The sequence below is a fragment of the Hyalella azteca genome, unplaced genomic scaffold (genome assembly GCF_000764305.2).
Source record: "Hyalella azteca isolate HAZT.00-mixed unplaced genomic scaffold, Hazt_2.0.2 contig8519, whole genome shotgun sequence".
NCBI lineage: Eukaryota > Metazoa > Arthropoda > Malacostraca > Amphipoda > Hyalellidae > Hyalella > Hyalella azteca.
The window spans coordinates 33,742-40,276 of NW_025938610.1; positions in this window are offsets into that span (position 1 = coordinate 33,742).

Genomic DNA, 6,535 nt, shown 5'->3' on the forward strand with positions numbered 1-6,535 from the left:
CCTTGAATACGCGGGCCTTCTTACGTATTGATGTCAGAAGTTTAGTCACATTTTTGAATATGTGTGTTCACTCGCTCTCGCAGGCTCTCCACTGCCACAAATACGGGCAATGTGTGAACACGCGGCAAGGAAACATCACTTCCTTCATTCACGAGGTCTTAGGCTCTCCTAGCTGGACAGCCAATACGGGGTCATCACAAAATATACGGCAGAGAAACGGCTCTACATTCTATTTCGGGGACCTGAGTTGGTCGGAGTTCGTGAAATGAATTAATTTCTTTAGATTTTGCTGATTACCAATGTATACAGGTACTTCAGTAATATAATTTTTTACAGTTGATACCATATTATTCCCGTTTCAGACAATACGTTGATTAAGTACGGCTAAATAAAAATAATAACTCAGTACTCACTGCAGCGAGTGACAGAGAGCGCTTTTTCTCGTCGACGAAAACGTGAAGGCACGGACAGATAAACGGTCAGACAGACGGACGGATGGACATGACGAGCACAATAGCGCCTTTTTTCCATAAATGAGAGAATGCGATAATGAGTGTTAACACGTGTATGTGTGTGTGTAAGTGGAAATGTACATCTTTTGTCGTATCAACGCTCGAGGTTTGAAATACTCATGTAGGTTCCCCCCCCCCCGAAAGACCTTCTGAAATCGAGCCTTGGTTGAGATGAATGTCACTTATTCAGACGATGTATTATGTAATGCGATAATGAGTGTTAACACGTGTATGTGTGTGTGTAAGTGGAAATGTACATCTTTTGTCGTATCAACGCTCAAGGTTTGAAATACTCATGTAGGTTCCCCTCCCCCCGAAAGACCTTCTGAAATCGAGCCTTGGTTGAGATGAATGTCACTTATTCAGACGATGTATTATGTAAAAAGCCATCATTCACGTGAAATCGAATCACGGTAAATTTTTATATTTTTTTGCAATATTTTTTGAATATTTTTCGTGTTTGTTTCGTATTGAAACAATTATATTGACTGAATCTCTCATATCCTCAACCCTGTTCGAAATCCTTCTTCATTAGACTCCACTATTTATTAAGCGCATAAAACACTTGAATTTGAGCAGCACATAAAGCGAAGAAATCGATCAGATTAAGCGCACAAGGGTACTAGAATTGATCAGATGTTAATATATAAGCAAACTACGTAAAACTTCTCAGATCATGTCGAGGAGTAAAACTCCTGTCCTCAACTGCTAAGTCCAGTTCTAAATCAGGGTTCTTGTAGCTCAACAGCGCTGGTAACGTTCACGAGAACGTTAGAATGCTGAGCGAACGCCGGATGGTTATTACAAACACTGCAAGGCTTTTTATTGGATACAATACGTTATTTGGTTTTAAAAGTAAGGATACATACAAGGCCTGAGCTTGCTACAATATAAATTTTTACGTATTGAGAAGCATTTTTTGATCAAGTTGGTTTGATTACAAATGACGTTCGTTTGAGATGAGACGTTTCAGGACAGAAATATTTAAAAATTTTAATTTTCTTGCATTAATAATAATATTATTCGTCGTTTCATCCGTATCGACCAGAAACAGTAAAACTTTTCTTAAGACATGATCAATACAAACACGTTTAGGTATACAAATTTTTATTCCTCTTAAATTGTTTACAAACTTTATTGTATGCAGAAACACTTAATTTTTTATTTTTCTCTGTTCTCTATTCAAACAAAATCTTTCGCAAAAATATCATATCTCCAAATTACACAAATAAGACAGCGGACATTTCTGCGCTCGCTTAGCACTTACTTCAGATAATATTCGAAATTTCACATCCGCTTCTGTGAAACTACGCACACGCACACATATGCTATTTCCCAACTTTTCCGTCAGATATTTATTAAATTTTATCCCACCAGAAGTTAAACGAATATCTTACTATTGGACGTTGGCATTTACAAAATTTACATGCGATCTAAATATCTCGGAAATCTGAAAATAAACTTAAAGGAACTTCACACATACTAACTTCTAACAATTTTCTTTCTTCATCTGTGTAGTGGGATTGAAATGTGTCTCTGGCGGCAGGTGATATATTCACGATACATTGCGACGGCAGTATAACCACAACACAAAATAATCGAAACTGCCTTGCTTGTACATTGTTGCAAGCTAATTGTAGATGAATTATCATACATACTATTCACTTTTTACATTTGGAAGTCGGTTGCGGGTAGAATCACTTCNGCGCGCGGTCTCAAACAACCGAGTACAAAAGTAGTGTAAACGGTTGTGCGCGGTGAGGCACTGCAGAAAACGACTCAAAGCGCATGTCGTTGCCACTAGTGTAAACGGGCCTTAAGAGTGTGCCCGACGCGTAGACTAGCGCTAAGCGAAGATGTTCTTACTGCTTTCATTAATATTACGTGCCCAATGCGCATTAGCGAACACTCGCGTAATGGAATTGAACCCATTCCGTACTGGTGTGAGATTTCGACGCGCATGCCACGGAGCCTGTCGGAGAGACAGGGTGTCTTGAGTATTTTTGGCAACGGTCATCCTCCGCTATGTTCAACCCGTGGCGAGTGCTGACGGTCGACCAACTTGAGACCAATTGCACATCTGACTCAGAGGAGCGAGGCAAGGCTTCTAAAGAATTTAATTAAAGTTTAATTAGGTTGGGATTGAAAACGAATAGATATTCTTTCACGTTGACAGTGGTATAGTACTTGATTTGATTCTGGTATGAATGCCATGATGTACAAGATCTGACTATTGAATAGCTTTATGCGCAGCATGATTACTGGTTATAGACGTAGTACATTTGCACACTTACTAGTTTTTCTGATGATTTATTGAACGTAGTACGTGGCTTGTCACTGCCCTCGCTTCAGCTATAGCTCAACCGTGTCCCATACAACTTAACATGACGATGGGAGAGAGATTAAGTGATCTCTTTAAATATCCTGTCTGTACTTGTTTCTATTTCTCATTCGAGCGATATCTCGGTTGCTTTTTCTTTTCCTAAAGTCTTCATTTTTCAATCTTTCCTTGGTTCTAAACTCGTTTTCACCATTTTCTTGGAAGTGTGTTCGTTAATAATTAATTTGGTGCATAAAGGCGTTTCGATATTAGTCCACCAACTGACGGGCAAGCAGTGTTCAGCAATGGACTTGACGCAGCTAGCGATTGTGGCCATTTTTAATCCGTTTTGTTACCGCTTCTTTTCCCACACGTCACAAAGTTGCAAGACATTTTATAAGTTATTTCTTTTACGAGCAAAGGCCGATTGAATTAAATGTGGAATTTAGAGTTAAAAACTATTAATATTATTGATAAGGGGTGTTAAATTTTCAAATTCATATCAATAAATAGGGGAATGCAGTTTGTTAATGAAATTTACAGAAACCCAAGATAAGACAAACAGATTTTTAAAGAATATGTAATTTAAGAATATCTGACTATTTGCAAATCATGTATTTCTAAGAACTTAAAAGCAAAGAAATCACCACAAAAATTCATAGTATCTTTAAAGGAAACGTTTCGGAGTCCAGCTCCATCGTCAGTTCGAAAATTCACGAGCGATATTCCAGTTGGTTTTACTTTTCCTAAAGTCTTCTTGTTTTATCCAATCTTTCTTTGCTTCTAAACTCGCTGTCACCTTTTTTTGGAAGTAAGTACGTTCATAATGCGGCGCATGAAACGCGCTTCGATTTTAGTCCACCGCCAACTGACAGGTAAGCATGCAGTGTTTAGCAATGGACTTGACGCGGCTGGCGGGGGTGGCCTTTTCGAAGCCGTTTTGTTCCCGCTTCCTCTCCCCAACGTCACAAAGTTTGCAAGACATCTTGTACGTCATATCTTCTACTAGTGAAGGCCGATTGGATCAAGCACCGAATTTGGAACTGGAAACTATTAATATTATCAATAAGAAGTGTTAGATTTTCAAATCCATATCATTAAATAGGGAAATGCAGTTTGTTAATGAAATTTACAGAAACTAGAGATAAAACAAATAGATTTTAATGAAAATAACTCTATTCAAATCATGTATTCCAACGTGGAGAGCTTATAAAAATTTGGCAAAAGAAGTTAGTTTACACTAGGATTTAGGTACTTTATGCTGCTTTCAATGATAAGCCACTACCAATAAGTGTACTTTTTGGCGCAAGAAAAATGTTAGTAACCTTACTTTACATATTAATTGCATTAAATAATTTTATCATTTTAGTTGTCTGTTTATAATCAAACAATTCCTATCCCCCAGTACTAATAAATTTCACACCTATAATCCCACCTAAGCCTGCTGATATGAATCCCTCGGCTACTATTTACTAATAATCAAACAAATGTCCTACAATATTTATCCAATCTTTTGAAGCCTTTCAATCGGCTATTAGTTGTCATCGGATTCTCAACGACGTTTGCTGATAATCTACCAATAGATTATTCTGTATATGTTCCGTTGTCGTTTTCCGTCATTTATGTTACTATATCTTTCGTTTATATCTAAATATTCATGTCTAAATATATTTCCATATCTTCCGTTTTTATTAAAATTTTTCCTTTTGATTGTACCAGTATTAAATAAATTTTGTAAACTAATGATAGAACTAGTCTCCAAAACAATTTTAATCGAGATATAGTGAATTTATTTGCATTTTCTATAGACGCTTTTAAATTATTGGTCATTCTGTATTCTAATATTACGATTGCAGGAACACTGGAATAAATTATTTGAAGTTCGCCGGCCGTTCAGACGAGCAGACTAGCGTGAAGTAAGCCAGAGAGAACATCAAGACAGGAACGGACGAGGTGTTCTAAGTCTGCAATTTTTGGGCATGAGGCACTAGTGTGTGAGAATAGAACTCTATTCTGATACTTGTTCTTGAAAACAGGTTCTGGTTCTAAATGATTTAAAGAAATTTATATCACAATGGAACAAAACTTAAATAGTTTGACGCTCCGTAGAAACGTAATACAGATATGTAGAATAATAATAGATTGTGTGCCATATATTGTTCACAGCAAGTTTACAGTAGTGAAGGGTTGTGAAAGTGCAGCCAGTGGTACCGTAGCACCTGCAATATGGGTGGCGTGAGATTGTATTGTTGGTGTTCATTGTGTTTCTCCAGCTTTAGTTATGCCAAGTGTCTGGAGCATATAATCACAATACGAAATTATATAATGATATATAGCTGAAATAATCATCATTTGAACTGATATAATCGCTATCAGTTCGGTTGGCCGTCGCTTACTTTTTTGGTCATACTAGTATTTCAATCGTCTTTCTCAAAGCTCGCATGCACTATTATCTAATTGTGTTAAACAGCACCTTGCCTCTGTCACCATACGTAACGATGATGTCACCACTGCGTCATGCTAAAGTCACTACTGCGTCATGCTGATGTCACTATTGCGTCATGCTGGACAAACTTCACTTAGGCATGCCACTCTGAAATAATTAGCACGCTGGAATATTCTTGGTTTATCCCTTGCATTTATCGACGTAGCCACGAAGTGCGGAGTAAATAGTGCATTATCACCGTGTTGCTAGCGTACGTTCAACGTGAGAAGTTCAAATTAAGCGCTCAAATGTTTGGTGGAATATAATTTCCCGTTATAATAGAGAAATATTTGCCTGTGTATAACTTCTACTCGCGTATCTGCTACGCGAGGTAATCGTTAAAATTTATCCAACTGGGTGGAACATCAAACTTACATCTAATTGGAACGATTAAACTGGTTTTATCAAACTAACTAGGTTTTTATGCAGGAATAGCTTTTTAATACATTTTCTAACTACACTAGACAGAAGTCAATGCCCTTAACTTACGTATTGAGTAATGATTATTCAATGATTTGCTACCTGCCTTCGTTCACCTTAATATTAGATTAAAAATTAGTCAAATACTTTGATTGTTTAATCGATATTCAACCTTATCATTTGCTTTTTCAACAGAACGTTTTAAACATTTTACCTATTTTAAATACATATAAGTTTTATCTCAACAGCTCCTACATTAAACTCTAATATGTATCTCGACATGAAAGGCCTGAGCAACCCAGCGTTGGCAGAGCACGACTATGCCCATGTGTACGTTGGTCCTTCCTCTCCCCAATACATCAACCTGGACAATGATGGCTATGCCAGCCTCAATGACTTCACTTCTGTTCACTATCGTAGAACTGGCCTATCTCCCCCAAGCCTACCTCAACCTAATCCTAGGACTTCGCTAGCCTCGACCGTCCCAAAAGACCACGGCCGTGTCGTTCTACGTAGAAGTGAGCCGATGAGGGCCGGCGGAAGCGGCCAAGTTGCGGTCAGGAAAACAAATTCGCTCGATTTTCTAGATTCCAGACGTTTATTTGTCGCTGAAGGCTGCCAGTCGCCAGCATTGGCCACGTCGACGTTAAACAGACCTGGACACAAGCGTCCCGTCTCGGCGCTTCTACCCGGCGCCGAAGAAATTCGACCTCTGCCCGCACCGCGGCGCCATCACTCAACCGACCTCTGATTACGTCAACAAGAAGACATTTACGTGAATTATGCATACCAACTAAG